General features: G+C 36.7%; 1 long non-coding RNA gene across 1 annotated transcript in view; it reads left to right on the top strand.

Annotated features, from left to right (window-relative positions):
* Positions 1–5053: 5053 nt before the first annotated feature.
* Positions 5054–17056, top strand: part of LOC129146249 (uncharacterized) — a 34504-nt gene continuing 22501 nt past the window's right edge. Inside the window, exons 1-2 of the long non-coding RNA XR_008552806.1 lie at positions 5054–5143; positions 7599–7748. This is a non-coding gene — a long non-coding RNA (uncharacterized LOC129146249). The remainder of the gene's footprint in view (positions 5144–7598; positions 7749–17056) is intronic.

The raw sequence follows: 17056 nt of genomic DNA, 5'->3' as shown, positions 1-17056 counted from the left end.
ATTTGCACAAATGTTTGTTCACATGCTTTCTTTTCTTAGGGAGATAGATAGATAGATAGATAGATAGATAGATAGATAGATAGATAGATAGATAGATAGATATAGATATATATGAAGAGCCACTGGGTCTTAATGTGTATATATTTATCTTCTTAAGAAGGGGATAAAGTGATTTCTAAAGGTCATTCCTACATACAACATACGAAGACACTCAGGTTTTCTCACATTCTTCAAACTCTTGCCAAGCTCAGCCTTTTAAATGTTAGCAGTTCCAGTAGGTGTACATTGTGGTTTCAGTTTCATTTCCCTGATTCTTAATCATATTGAAGAGCTTATGCTTGTCACGTCTTTTTCTTTTCTCTGTTGAGCTCTTTATTAAAATATTTTTCTTATTTAAAAAATGAGTTATTTTCTTGTTACTAAGTTGTAAGTCTTCTTCATATAATCTAGACATAATTTGATATGTATTTTTACAAATATTTTCTGCTAGTCTAAGGGCTGCCTTTACTTTTCTTCAAAAAATTATCCTCTAAAAGGCAATGTTTTGGGGCCTCCCTGGTGGTGCAACGGATTGAGACGCAACCTAAGAAGCTCTCTATAGCCGCTGCGGCACGAGTTCGATCTACACACATGGCACAGCAGACCTCTACTGACTCACCCGTTGCTCCCCTCAGCAGTGTATTTCAGTGGATCTGCTTGTCCTGTTCCCCACTCTGTCTCTGGTGAATCCTTTCACCACCCCCACACCTCTGTCCTGTACCCCAGTTCTTGTATGCATAAATAAATAAATCTTATAAAAAGAGAAATTATTAAAAGGCAATGTTTTTATTTTTATGAAGTTCAGCTTACCATTTTTTGTACTTTTTGTGTTTAAGAAATTTAGCCTAAAAGAATGTGAGAAGGATCTCCTTTGTTTCCTCCTAGAATCTTTATATTACTATTAAATTCATAAGTCTATAGTAATTTTTAATTATATTTTGAATATATTTTGTATATATTTTGTATATGGTGTCAGGTAAGGATGGAGTACATTTATTTTGCTTTGACCTTGGATGTACAATTGTTGAAAAGATTATCATTTTTCAACTAAATTACCTTGGCACCATTGTTGAAAATCAATTGACCATATATGTGTGAATTTATTTCTAAATTCTGGATTTGATTCTATCAATCTAAATGTCTATTTTTACACATTACCATGCTGTTTTGATTGCTAAGGTAGCAAATTAAATCTTAAAATCAGTTGGTTATTTCTTCTGTGTTTCCTTTAAACAATTGTTCAGTTTATGTACATTTAATAGATTGTTGATTTAAAATAAAGCCTTATGAGAATGTACTTGAGTTGCATTACATCTATATTAGCTGGGGGGAAATTATCTTTACAATACTGAGTATCCTCTCCACAAAAAGTGTGTTAGAACTAACAAATTATTTCAGTAAAGTTATAGGATACAAAATCAATGCGCAAAAATAGAATTGCTTTCTGTACACCAGTAATGAACTATCAGAAAGATAAATTTAAGAAACCAATAGCATTTACAACAGCAACAAAAAGACCAAAATGCTTAGGAATAAATTTAACCAAGGAAGAGGACAATTTGCACACTGGAAATTATTAAGCATAGGTGGAAGAAATTGAAGAGGACACAAATGTAAAGACAGTCTGTGTTTACAGAAGGGAAGGATGAATATTATTAAATGCCTATACTACTCAAAGCAGCTTACGAATTCAGGGTAATCCCTATTAAAATTAAAATGGTATTTATCACAAAAATAGAAGAAAATTCCTAAAGTTTGGAAAGACCCATTTAAAACCTCAAATAGCCAAAGCAATCCTGAGAAAGAACAAAGTTGAAGGCATCACCCTTCCTGACTTCATTCTCTATTACAAAACTAAAGTAATCAAAACAATATAGCATTGATTGGCATTGAAACAGACACATAGAACAATGGAACAGTATAGAGAACCCAGAAATAAACTCACACATACATGGTTAATTAATTTTTGACAAAGGGTCAAAAATCCACTAGAGTTTAGTCAATGATTCCTGGAAAATTGGATAGCACACGCATAAGAGTGAAACTGAGCTCACACCATACAAAAATCAATTCAAAATGGATTAAAGTCTTAAATGTAAGACCAAAACCCATAAAACTCTTAGAAGAAAACATATAAACTGTTTGATATTGGACTTGGCAATAATTTTTTGGATATGAAACCAAAAGCAGAGGGAACAAAAGCAAAAATAAGCAAGTGGCACTACTCAAACTGAAAAAATTTTCACAACAAAGGAAACCACCAAGAAATGAAAAAGAAGCATATAGAATGGAAGAAAATGTTTGCAAAACACATATCCAATGAAGGGTTAATATCTAAAGTTACCTAAGGAATTCATATGACTCAATAGCAAAAACAAAACAATCCAACAACAGTTAAGAAATGTCTGAAGGACTGAATAGACATTTTTTTCCAAGAACATAAAAAATGGTATATGAGAAAGTACTTGACATAAATGCTTGACATCACTAATCACTAGGGAAGGGCATATCAAAATCACAGTATCACCTCATACCTTTTGGGATGTCTATTATAAAGATACAAGAGGTGAATGCTGGTGAGGATATGGAAAAGGGGGAATTCTGGACACTGCTAGTGGGGATGTCTCCTGGACTTGCCACTGTGGAAAACAGTAGAGAGGTGCCTGCAAGAATTAAAGTAGAGTTGCCATATGATCCAGCAACCCCACTTCCGGGCACATAGGCAAAGGAGACAAAACCATTATACTGAAGAAATACCTGCACTGCCAGGTTCACCAGAGCCCTGTCTACAATAGCTAAACAAAACAATTTAAGTGTCTGTTTACAGATTAATGGATAAAGGAAATGTGGCATAGATGAATGTTTACATACATATGATGGAATATTGTTCAGCTATGAGAAATTCTGCAATTTGTGGGCACATGGGTGAACTTGGAGGGTACTGTAATAAATAAAATAACTCAGAAAAAAAAAGGCAAATACTTCATGGGATCCCTTTTAAAAAAATAGAATTTTAGATACAAAGTGGAGATGTGGTTTAGTGGTAGGGGAATTGCCTGTGGTTTAGTGGTAGGGGAATAGGGAGAGATGGTGAAAGAGTACAAATGTACTCCTTATGTGAATATGGCATATTTGTTAGCTAACAACTAAAATTTATATATTGTTATATTACAGTACTATTTACAATAGCCAATGGATTGATGAATGGTTAAAGATATGTTTTATGCATAATGGGATACTGTGAAATTCTGCCTTTTGCAGCAACATGGAACCTAGAGGAAATTATGCTTAGTGAAATAAGTTAGAACAAGACAAAATACCACATGATTTCACTCATAGGTGGTATATAGAGAAAACAAATAGATACAAACTAAATAAAACAAAAATAAATATTTGGATTACAAAGAAATAAAAATTAAATAAGATGAACTTCTTATCTTCAATAATACATTATTATGAATTAAAGTCCACACTTTTTACAGATTTCCCAAGTTTTCATCCACTGTCCTTTTTGTTCCAGGATCATGACAATACCCTGGATGTGATCTGATAATCTGACTAGTATGTTTGTCAGTTTTCTCCAGTGTAAACTTACTACTTCCCCCCGTTTGCTTATTGTACTTTTTTTTGAAAGCACTCACTATACAGAGAGCATACCTTAGGACTGAAAGTTATATTTTCTTTCACATATGTTAGTAAGGACTCACAATTCAGCTCCAAAACATGATATTAACACACAATCTATGCTTATTAATTTTGTGGAGTTGTTCAGTACAGCTGTTGTGGTAGCATGTGGCAGACGTGAAAACTCCAGCTCAATTAAGTGAAGTTCTTACTCAGATGGTTAGAACTTGCTTGGGCAGAAAGCCAAAGAATAACTACCATCTCAATAAGCATGTAGCTCACTGGAAATTCATCCCTCTTGCCTTTTTTCTAAGACAATCAGCCACGCAAGATAATCACTGAAGTTAGAAAGTTAAAATTCAGAAGGACCACCCTTTGGGAGTGTAGAGAATCCAATAACTGTCCACCTCTTGGGATGATGACCCATCGGACTGACTCATCAAGGTTCTAGAGCCAGACTGTGATGATTTGATCTTGGCTCTAGAGCCCCTTACTAGCTGTGTGGTCTTAACTCTCCCAAGTCTCAATTTTCTCATCAGTAATATGACATAAATACAGTACTTTCATCATATAGTTGTTACAAGGAATACCTAAATGAGTTAATGCACAAAGGGTTATGTAAAATGAGCTAGTACATAATTTGAGACTTGGAAGAATATCTGGCATTCAGAATACATTTGATTGTTGGCCATTTCATAACTGTCATTATTTTAAAACTACTGATAACCCATTAAGAGGGTCCTGTACAATCTCAGGAAGTAAAGAAATTTTTTCCTTGATTGCATGTGTTTTCTTTCTTTTTTTTTTTTTTTTTGCTTCTGTTATCTGTCTCCAATTCTACAGAGCTTTGCTGTCTCCTAAGCCTCCAAGCTGCAAATTGAATTGATAAAATAATCCCCCATAATTGCTTAAGATGTTTCTTCTCCTAGGAGCATTTGCATTTTTATAGGCGACACTGGAAGATACAAAAACTTCTTAGTTCTAATAAATTAATTGTTGTTTGAGGCTGTTCCGGCAGGCACCACACAATTGCAGGGGTGGCAGAGTTGGCAGCCAGTGAAGGAAATAATTTGGTTTAGTGGTTTTCAAAACTTGCTCACTGGGTTCTCTGGGAATATGAAGGGAATAAAGAAATAACTCAAAGGAGCCTATATCCCCTAGCACCTGTAGGCTCTCTTTTAGTTCTACATTGAATCTGTCTACATGGAAAAGAAGATTTTAAATTCATAGGTTTAGGGAAAGTTACTCTTATAAGCCTTAGTTTTTTTGTTTCATTTGTTTGTTTTTTGAAGGACTGGATTGATATAGAAAAAATATTTCTTACCAGAAGGGTCTATAAATCTCTGTGACTCTGACAACACCAACCTGATGGCTTAGAGTGATGCTTAGAGTGATGGCTTAGAGTGATAACCCCGCTACTGCTCACAACATATGCACCTTCCTCTCATTGTTACCAGGGGACCTGGACCCATCAAGCTCAGTGAGTACCAAGGGTCGTCGTGCAATTGACGTACTGAGTACTGAGACAGCTGAACTCATCAAATGTCAAAGTTCTCTTGAATTTCCTACCTACAAATATGTTTCTTTTGCAAATTCAATGAGGTTTACCTAACACTTTTTTCTCATCATAAAAACAACAGCCAATCTGTTGTATCCTCTTTTTGCTTGTCATAATTCCCTAAATATAGTACATCAAATATTTACATAATGTTTTACATTATAGTAGATACTAGAAGTAGTTTTGAGATGATCTAATGCATATGGGAGGATGTGCATAGGTCATGTGCAAATTCTACACTGTTTTATGCAAAGGACTTGAGCATCTATGGAGTTTGTTATTCCCCAGGGTCCTGGGTCTAGTCCCTATTAGACACTGAGCAATGACTGCATAGCAAAATTATTCCTTACTCCTTTAGTATCATACCTCCCACCCCAGCATCAACACAGCATGCACCTTTAAATGTGATGTGTTTAAGTATCATCATTCACTGTTAGAACAGGAAGAGGCATGAGAAAGGCCATCTTGAACAACTGCCTACCAGGGAAGAGATTTCCCTTTATTATATATCATAGAAGACAATATTTTAAAATACTGTAAATGGAAAAACATTGTAAAATTTCTTTAAAATACAGAGCACATCCTATAGAGACTGGCATCTGAAAATTGCCTGAGTTAAGTTTCATAAAATGCCTGAGGTGCTATACAGTAATGGTTGGTTCCTTAAGTAAGAATGACTGGAAATATCAACAGTGGCAGGATTGCTGGGCTAGAAAGAAAGTCTACACTGCCAGCTATACTCTTCCTTCATTAACAGCTTTCTTCCCCCTTTCTGTGGGGAAATCAAATCCAATTTTCTCATCCAACCAATTATGCTTACCATGTCTGATATTTTCTCTGCTTCACTGGCCTCCAGATGTAAATCATTAACAAAGAACACAATATTAATTCCTATTGATTCCTACTTGGGGGTGGCTGGACGAAAGACCTGACTAGGGTGTGGGTTGTGCTTTCATAGTAGAAAGGGATCAAGAACTGGTTGTGTTCCCAATCTTTTGAAGCAGACTCAAAATGTATTATACCATTTGGGGGTTGAGATAGTAAACTAGACAGGGGGAGATTGTGCATGGGTTATAGGAAATTTTTATCTGGCTAGCCTATTTTTTGACTGAAAGTTGGGGTTTGGGAGCTCTTGCTGCACTTAGATACATATTTTAGGTTGATCACAGGTAAAAATTCCCAATCCAAGTTTGTATGAGGCCGGACAAATGGGCGGATGACCTCTTTGAATGGGAAGTGGCTCCGGGTCCTTAACAAAGGGGTTATCCAAAAAGAAGCAAATGGGGACAGTTGTTTAAGGCAGAAGCCAAGAAATAATAAACCACATAGATGCATGAGCTGAGACAATTTTTGTTCTTTACTCTAAACCTCAACAGTGGCCTAAGTGATTCTTGACCTTGACCCAAGACAAAACTCTTTTCAGAGGTGGCCCTACACTAAGGCTACTTGGACACCTTAAAAGAGATGACAATGACTGAGTTTGTGCTCACGTTCAAACTCAAAACATTATGGTCAGACAAAGGAGAGGGCAGAGCTCTTTTGACTGCCTTTCCCTGACTTCCCATGTAAAGCTCTGGTCCCATTCACCTGCAGCCACCTCACAGATCTCACACACATGCCTTGTTGCTCTTTAGTTCTATTAGCTTAACTCTATTAGCTTATCTTTCTTTCTTGGTTTGCAAGTGAGCTGAAGAGTGGTTACCATACCCAGAGACAGTCCTCACATTTCAATTATCTTGTGTAGCACCTTTGAAAAAAGATTTTTTTTAAAGATATATTTACTTATTTATGCAAGCACTGGGTACAGTCAGAAGCAAGGGAGGGTGAGAGAGTTCACCAGAGCCAGAGCGGGGAACAGAACAGGCAGATCAATGAAATACACTGCTGAGGGGAGCAGTGGGCGCGGCAGGAGAGGTCTGCCGCACCATGTGGGACCCTCGCCGGGGGCTGGGGATTGAACCTGTGCTGCAGAGGCTGCGGGTAGCTTTGCAGCCCAGCGCTCAACCGCTGTGCCGCCAGGGGAGGCCCTGAAAAAAGATTTGTTCCGTAAATTGTTAACAAGAGTTTTATGAAAGAGGGTTCATGTGTCACCTCTCAGATTGGAAGGCACATGTCCTGGCTGTGTGAGAGAAACTGGGTTAGTGGAATTGGTGGGAGAGGATGACTGATCCATAAAGAGACCACAGGCTGTCAGTCTATTTTATTTGGCTTGGAGGCAAAAATAATTGAGGAGCTCGGAAGACTAATGATTTTTATTTAAGTAAATGAGGAGGCATGGACACTCAGTCTACCTTCTCAATGAACACTTCGGGAAGCATCCTAGGATCTGTCCTGGGGAAATAGTTATGAATGCATCCTGACCCACGCTTTTTTCCAGAATTAGTTTGTAAGAAGAAGAACTCTCGCTTCCTAACTGGTCTGCAGATGCTGCCATTGCTGGGGAAATGTCATCATTAGAGAATAGAAGACTATTATTTCAAAGAGTGCTTAAGGGTGACTGAATCAGGTCTGGAACATTATTGAAATGGTAAGATGAACTCAACTACTTTCTGATAGGAGAGAAAATCTTTTCTTTTAAATTGCATTCCCTTCTGAAAAATGGCCAAATGTCACCGAATTATTTTCAATGGAATCTTATCTATTATCAGCAAGGAGAGGGACCCAGACTCTAGCTCCTCCTGGGAGCGCTGCTGCTGAGGTTTCTCTCCCTGGAGATCACAGGTAATGGAAGCAGCTGAAGCTGGAGGTCATTAACATTTTGAGAACACTGCAAACTGACACTGCTATGTTATGACATTTCAGCCCACGCCATTTAATCTCTTTTAATCAGTGTTTATGTTGGTGATACTTCATAGTTATTTGCTTCCACATAAAAATGGAACACTTTGGCATGTCATTAACATAAGACTAATTTACTTATTACCCACTGCAATTGTTTCTAGACCTTTCTCCCTCTCTCCTTCCTTTTTCCTCTTCTCTCTTCATCGTTTCTGATGTTGGCTTTTATTGTACTGTTTGGAAAATACCTCCCGTTTTTCTTTTGCTGATGTTCTTGCTGGAAAGATGGTGGTTGGGGTTCATAGTAAATGTTAATTATATAGACTGGCAGAAAAGCAACCTCATGTCTCTGAAAATATGTCCATGGCCCCATTGTCATTGGTAAGAACAACTGATCAGCCCCTGAATGTTGCTGAGAACCTGAGCATGGATTTTTTCTCTGATTTCTCCTCTTACTTCCTTACGATATTGTTCTAAGTGTCTTGCATCTTTTTCCATCTCTTTTTCCGTCTTGTTTATTTTGGGGTCCTCTACCTTCTTATTTTATTTTTTATTTATACAAGCACTGGGTACAGTCAGAAATGGGGGAGGGTGAGAGAAATTGCCAGAGACAGAGCAGGGAACAGAACAGGCAGACTGATGAAGTACACTGCTGAGGGGAGCAGCGGGCATGGCAGAAGAAGTCTGCGTGCCATGTGGGACCCTTGCCCAGCAGCTGGGGATCGAACCGGTGCTGCAGAGGCTGAGGGCAGCTTCGCAGACCGGCGGTCAACTGCTGCGCCACCGGGGAGACCCTCTTCTACCTTATTTTAAAGCCACTTAAACTTTTCCTCCCCGCTCAAAGCCTTTTCGTCAAATGCAAAGCTGATGATTTTTGATTATTTTATATTAGACAAAGAATATTTTCCTTAGCATAAACAAATGATGGCACATTTCAGTCCATAAACTAGGTACAATTCTATTTTTAAATATACAATTTCTATCATAAATCTCCTATTATTCCAAGTAGTCAAAATATAATCTCAGGTTAGCGCCAGGGCCAGCCTTGACACCACTAGCATTTTGAGCTGGGTAATTATTTGACTTGGAGGGCTGTTCTGTGTACCGCACAGTGCTCAGCCACATCCTGGACTTCTCCCCAGCACACACCAACAGCACTGCCCAGTCGTGGCTATCAAATGCGTCTCCAGGTATTTCCAGATGTCTGCTGGGTGCAAAATACAGTTGAGAAACACTGGTTTAGTAGGGTGTCCTCTCTTTCTAAGTTCAAGTTCTAGGGTAAAGACTTAAGGAAGAGTGTTTCTGAAGTCATTATATCCACACAGACTCATCTAGGAAGTCTTCATTCCCATTATAATTTTGGGGCCCTGGAACCTCCAGCTGATGAAAGGATCTCAGAATAGTTGTCTGTGACCTGCTCTCAGGCACAAGGGAGACCTTGCTCCTGCCTAGTTGCAGGATTCTCTGTGAGGGGACACCAGCCCTGTGCCAGTGCGATGCTGGGGAGGCAGGTTGAGAGGCAGGAAAAGAGGGATTTTATTCATTCCAGGGCCTCCCTGCAGCTAGTGATCTGGTTCTATCTGATCTTGGATTCCAACTCCTTTGGGGAGAACATCCTACAGGACACTGAACTCAGGAGCCCGCCATCCTCTGACCTTTGTTGTCACTCCCCACAAATGGGCCATCTTTATGTGGACTGAGCATAGGTTATGTTTTAATACCAAAAATATGTTCTCTGCTCTTCTGCTGTATGATCCTTTCCTTGAGGCAGTGAATTCTGCTGAGTGGACAGATAGGAAGGATACAAGAAAATAAGAGGAAAAAAGTTTGGGTTGAAATTCCAATTTATAAAAAAATCATCGTGTTCTTATTTTAGTGCTATATTTCTGTAGGAATATAAATATTTAGAAAATTAGACAAAGAAACAGGCCATCTTATCATTCACCTGCAGAGCCAGGATAATGGGGAGTCAAGAGATACACAGGAAAGCAAAGGTTTTGGATGATGTTGGTGTCCAGAGCTGGGTGTCCTGTGGGTATGACTCCTAAGATGAAATTGGGAATCCAAAATGATGTAGAATAATTTCATCTGTGTTCTATGGTATTGCTTTGGTTTTACGAATTAAGGACTACTAGTTCTAGACACTGGGAAGTCATTGGTCTTTGCAAGGCCTCTAGTTCATTCCTTACTCCCAACACCCAATATGTATGGTTTATAATTTTCTAGTTGAAAGCATTAGTATAAGCCATTTGTTATTTAATGTAGTTTAAATTTATATGATATATATATATTTCTTTTTTAATTTCACTCAACATTCTGTATTTTGGGATCTAAAGTATTCCCTTTTTATTTGTTTATAGTTGCATTCTTCTGATTACAAATGACTGAGCATTTATCAATCTATTTCTTAAACTTTTAGGTTGCTTTAGCTATGAATTGACTCAATTGTCCTTCATTTTTTTTTAAATATGGAATTTTTAGGCTTTCTTTCATATGCATTAGTTCTGTGTATAGTCTAATGATTTCCTTGTGGGTTTTAGACATGGCAAGTATAATATCTGTTACATTTATGTTAACTCTAGTCACAGAAATTCTTAATTTGGTGTGATCAAATCCACTAATGAAGGATTTCAGGATTTTGTTTAAGAAGTTCTTCCTTAATCCCAGGGCACATTATTTTCTGTCATTATGGTTTTCCTTGGTTTCTTTGTTTATTTTTCTCATCTTTTTTTTTTTTTTTATTGAGGGAACATTGGTTTATAATATAGTATGTAATTTAGCAGCATAGGTTCAAATATCTTTAGATATATGTACTTTAACATATCTGGATTCCATCTTTGTATGTGGTAATAAGTATGAATTGTTCTCAACAGAAAATTTGTTAACATCATTTACTAAAACTGTCTGATTTGTGGTGCCATTATTATTACTTATTTTTTAAATATAAGTCTATCTCACAGTAACCCTGGTCTCTAGATCAGCTTGTCTCTTTTTGCATAATATTATATTATTTTTACTACAATAATCCTATAGTAGTCTTTGTAGCTATTAGACCAAGGTTCCATCTTATTTGATTATCATGATGTTATGTTCTAGAATCATGATTTTTCATAACCAATAGAATTTCATATCAGTCAGTATTTTCGAGGTTAACCAATGAAAGTGGAATTAGGAGGTATTGATTCAACTGCATTCTGGGCAGAGCACAAACATTGAATAGGATTCAACATTCAACTCTGGGAAAGGAACTCTAACTTTGGGTTACATGGATTTTTATGCCACATAATTAAAAAGTACTAGCTTCTAGAAATTCTAGAATTTAAAACCATAATAAATTAATTTAAATCTAAGGAAAGTGTTATAAAGGATAACAGAAACAAATAAATAAAAAAACTAATGAACTATAACATAGATATTTAAAAATCTTATAAAGCACAGAAGGCAGAGACAGATGGGAAGTATAGGAGAGGCTGATAAACATGGAAATCGAATAAGAATTAAAATAAGTAAAAATTCATAGATAAAAATAATAGCAACAAATTAGCAATAACATGTAGCAACACATGATTCAACAGAGCAGTAGAGCTAGGATATGCATCACACAAGTGGTTACTAAAAAGTAACTTTGGGTAAAAAATAAAGACCCAAAAGAATGTAATTTTATTATCTCAAAAATAATAAAATTGAAACATGTTAGAAGAAAAACAGTAATTAGAAATTAAAACTCAGACTACTGGGTTCTATGGGCTTAGGGTGAAGAAGAAGAAAAGGAACAGACAAGTGTCTATGGTGTTGATGATGTTTTCTTTTTAGGCAGTGGTGATTTGCTTTACTTGTTATGTTCATGCCTTGCATATGTCACGTACAGCCCATTTACATAACAAATTTTTCTAAGTAAAATAGTCCACACAAGCATTCTTTAGCTCACAAAGCTTGTCAAATGGGACACTTTTTTCAGTTTTCTGATACAACTCCCTCGTTGAAAATCACTTTCTACCCTCTTTATATATCTTTCCCTGTATTATTTTTAAAATTAAACTTGATTGTTATATTTTAGTTTGCTTTTTAATAATTGTTTATTCCACTTGATGGTAAGATCCATGTGCCAAATTTTATCCATTGACTTCTTCCTCTCCATTTATTGCATTCCTAGCTCCACATGGTGCTCTCGGAGGCTGAAGGCCACAACACCTTAATTCTTTTGCTCTTATATTTTCAGCTGGATTTGCCAATGGGAAGCCCTGGTAGGAGATTGGGATGTGAGAGGAGAGAGATTGAGAAACTGCTTGCCTTGGTTTCCTTATATTGGGGAAATGTCTATATCGATGACCATAGCTTCTTCCAGGCAGCTCTTCTTCCTTTCTTAAGGTCTCTGGTTTTTGTAACATTATGTATCCCTTTCCCATTGGACATTAGGTATGGCAGCAACTTCTTACTTTTGCTGGTCTTGGGTATTTCAACTTCCTTTGTTTATTCTTTAAACACATGTCAAGACCTCTAAATGCAGCTTTTCCTCTTTCATTACAAACATGTAATTTGTACCATGTAGGATAAATTTTGATTCCTGCTAAAATTTCACTATATACTTAGTGTGTCTCATTCACTGCTGTTTCCTCAATATATAGAATAATATCTAATCTAGAAGGAACAAAGGAAAAAGTGAACAAATAAAAATGATAGACTCCCAGTGCCTTAGAGTTTGAAGGGGCTTTAATGGACATATAACAGACGTATCTTCTTCTGTTATAGGTGTGGAAATGGGCCCTTAGAGAAGCCAAACTCACTGCAGAGGAAGTCTAGGCTTCTCCCTTCTCCCGTACCCCCTCCTCACAGAACTGGATACTGACAGATGGCTTTTTGAATAAAAGCAAACCACAGACCACTATCATATGATTGTGTCCAGCCAACAACAGCTTACTGGGCCAGGGTTTGGAAATTGACTCAAGGACTTTGATCCCCCTGTTACTTAAAGACGGCCCATTAGATTAGATGGCCTCATAGAACTTTGCTCAAACCAAATGACGGTGTTAAGTAACATGCATCAGATTCTCTTCCTTGGAGAATTTGAATGCAGAATAGAAGAAGAAATGTTGCAACTGATAATAAAGACAGACGCTGAAAAAGATTTAGATATCAGGTAACAGAAACTAGAAAGCGGCAATGGTCAAGAGAAAGTATGATGTTTGTGACCAGATTTGAGTTTAAAGTGCATATGTCATGACTAAGCAGAAATGATATCCAGCAGCATAGATGGAGAGAAATGCCCGGTCACAGTGTCTGCAAGCAGTTGTCTAACTAGAGAGTGACTAGAGAGTGACACATTAATATTGGTAAAAAAACAACTTTGGAGCCTAAATAATTTTCGAACTCCTAAACCATGCCTCTTTTTTATGAGGTCCAGAATGCACCTGTTACTGGGATAGAAAAGATTCCCTTTGTTCTCTTTTCATATGTATAACAAACCTTCATTACTTGAAGTTCTAGCAAATACAAAAAAAGTGGGAGTACCAAAGTTCTGGCCCCCAGTTGGTGTTTTTCCCCCTCCATCACTCACACCGAATTACCAAACTTTCATTGGATTTATAATTCTTTCCTATTGCAGCCAAGTTTAGAGAAAATTAAAAAAAAATTGCTAGTTTATCATACAATGCTTGCTGCCTACTATTTCTTTTACTTCACATTATATGTGTGAGTCGTGGAAAGCACTGACAAAAACCAGCAGGTAATCAATCCAAAGGGTAAATTCAAATTTCATAAAATCCATTGTATGTATTTTATACAAATGATCTAAATTATAATGGAGAAGTAGAAAAATATAACTATCTGCCGGGTGACAGTGAAAAGTATTCCACAAGAGATAGGCTATTTCATTTTTCAAAATTGTAATCCTGATATCCAGAATCTGAAGCAGAACTGCTCTGAGAATAGAATCTCAGGTGAAGAGGCAGCTCAGGAGGGGAACAAGACAGAGGGTGAAGTGATAGTGGTTGGGACAGAGAGCTCTCAGACCAGCAGTGTCAGGGGTTTGTAGAGAACAGCCTGGCACACAGGAGTGTTCTATTGGCAGATTCTTAAAGGGGTGATTAGTATGAGAGAAACGTAGGTGTGTCATTTATTTTGACTGTCCCAAAGCCCTTGACAGAATATTTTCCTGAAGACTCTGTCACAAAAAGCAAACTCAAATTGCCTTGAAAATTGGCTGATGAGTACAAAATAAAGAAAAATGACAAATAGACAATGTATCTAGTTTGAGGAAAGAAGCTATGAATGACAAAGGAATTGATACCATTTTTTAGTCTTTTCACATTTTCAAAAGTTACCTGAAAATAATTTTAAAAAATATGTGGTAACTTAAATTTACTGTAGGTTATGTCCCTGAGATGCAGTAGTGGCCATTTTGAGCCAAAATGAGGAAGGGCTTATGCTGCTGCTGGTGACAGAAGTGGTGAGATGTCATTTGGAAGCTGACTTACTAGAATTCCTGATGTTTTCTTTATTGTATATAGGAATTCCAGGGCAAATTTTTAAAATCAGGATAATTCTAGAAAATACTGGACTATTGTAGTCACTCTGTGAGATTTGTGATTTCCCCGTTGCAAGGAGCTTAGAATCCAAAAAGGGAGTCGAGCTATACTCACATACACCATAAATAGGATATAACAATATCAGAAACCTGGAGATAACAGAGGATATTAATATCATTTCTGGTTTCTTTGATTCCTTGTTCTCTACCTTCCTACTCTAACCCTATCTTCTGCTAACCTAAGAAACATGTTTAAATGTAAATTCAATCAAGTCATTAACCTTAAAACCCTTCAAGGAACTTACATGGCAGTTTGGAAATAATCCAGAAGCCGTGTTAATCATTGCATTTTCTATCTGCCCTGTCATTTACAGAATGATGTCATTATAGAATGCAATATCTATCGGAAAAAATAATGAAAGGAATGAATGAATGATCCATTATTCCTATGTATAGTGTAAAAATGTCTGAATATTTAACCTGAGTTTCTTTTTCTTTCTTCTGAGATACCTCTTTCTAACAGTTTTAGGAATGCAATGACAATTCCCATCAATAAAAATGATTAATGTAGGTGACATATAGAACAGACTTGAAAGACATCAGGGTGGGATGGTTTACTGGTTTACTAAAACCAATGTGCATTTCATTTTGACCACATTATAACTGTCAGGCCACTCAATGCAAATTATTGTTATAATCATTGATATGATAGTGATCCTGACCATCGAGAAATGGGTGTATTAAAATGGGGTAAGGGGTAGAGCACAATGGACTGTTGACAGAGGACTGTGGGTACTTTGGTGGTAGGAGAGCTATGGTGACCACATCTGAGGAGGGAACTCTCAAAATAGTAACAAGGATGTAAAGCAATGGTAGTTCATTAAAAAATGAATGAATGAATTTTAGAAAATGGAGAGACTTAGAAAATGGAGAGACTTAAAACAAAAGCAAGCAGCCACTTGTTTACAAGAAAATTGACAACCATAAGAGAAAGGGTAGTTTAAACTCTAACTCTGCCAAGAGACCACACCCAGAACAAACAGGTGGTCCCTTATAACACACCTCTGAGAACAGGACAAACACAGGGACTGAACTATGCCAATCCCATATGTTATGGACTCCATGGGTTTTCTGAAGCCTTTCCGTGTTTTGGCAACTGCGTTCAGAGGCAATGCTGGGAGGAAGAATGCTTCCCCTTCAGAAGAACTGACTCAGAGAGGGATGCTCCAGACCCAAAGTCAGCGCCTAGTGCTGTTCTCCCCAGTCTCACCTTAGTGGTTCCTAACCTGCCCCCTCCTGCCAATTGAATCGTACACTTATATTACTCTAATGGGGATAAATAATCACATAATAAATCATCGTGCAATTATATGCAGTTTGAAGTGAACTCATTGAGATTGAACCTCATATAATAATTGTGATTTGCACAATCTTTGTGGATACATGGGATCCTAAAAAGTTTCTTATATTTAACTTATCTGTGAATTTTTAGGACCTTGAAAGTAGGGCCTCAGCTTTATTCAACTTTTTATTCCCCACACTGACTATTAATATACTTAAAGACAGAGTTAGGAATTAATCCATAATTATTCCAGATAATTTTATGTAATGGAATTTAAAAATAATGTGCCTTACATATTCTTAGTGTGAAACAATTTCAATTTTCAAACTAGTAATGCATAACTGGCGAGTTTGTTAATAATATCAAGGTAGAGAATCATGCACATTAAACATTTTTATTTTAACTTAAGTTGTGGAATTTCACTCATTCATCAATCTTTTGAGATAGAACTCAGGCTATTGTTTTGCCATTTAGACCCATTTGGGGGCCCATTTATAAATTTTGACTTATCTTTGTTATATTAATGAGAAGCATAAAGTATGATCTGAAATTTCCATTTTTTTTGAAAGCACAGTGAGAAGTTAAATATTTGACACAAAATCAATTCAGAAATCTTTTAGATTTTTTATCTCCCTTTCCTTTAATCTTATAAAATTGTCCTAATTTTAACTCATTTGACAGTGAATTTTTAAGTGAATTGCCTATTTTTGAATCTTTCCAAGCCATTCAACTTCATTTTGATGGAAACAAAATTCTGTATTTCCCACTTAAATTTCATTTGTTTATTTGATAGTGGATTAAATTACATATTTGCAGCGAGCAGTATAATCAACATAAATAGATTGGGAATAAACATCAACTCTTAGTTAGCATATCACTCAATGATAGGAACAGAATGTCCACATTCCAGAAGGTGTATTAGAGTGTGTATTCCCTGGAACAAACAGCTGCGGGGAAGCAGAGACTCAACCTGAAGTCACTTTGGAGAGCATTTCTATTGTTTAGTACATGATTAACAAAAAATATGCAAATAATGCATACAGTCTGAATGAAAAAGCACAGACGTCTCAATATTTAGGATACAAAGAACTTGGCAACTGAAACACACACAAATCTTACTAGTTTTTGGTATAATTAGGTCCTAGACATACCCAATGATGGAGATGAAAGAGAACAGCCATTTAATTGTGAA

The sequence above is a fragment of the Talpa occidentalis genome, unplaced genomic scaffold (genome assembly GCF_014898055.3).
Source record: "Talpa occidentalis isolate TD23 unplaced genomic scaffold, MPIMG_talOcc4v2.1 talOcc4.2, whole genome shotgun sequence".
NCBI classification, from domain to species: domain Eukaryota; kingdom Metazoa; phylum Chordata; class Mammalia; order Eulipotyphla; family Talpidae; genus Talpa; species Talpa occidentalis.
Note: the sequence above shows the minus strand (reverse complement) of the source record. Positions and strands in the feature narration are given on the sequence as shown.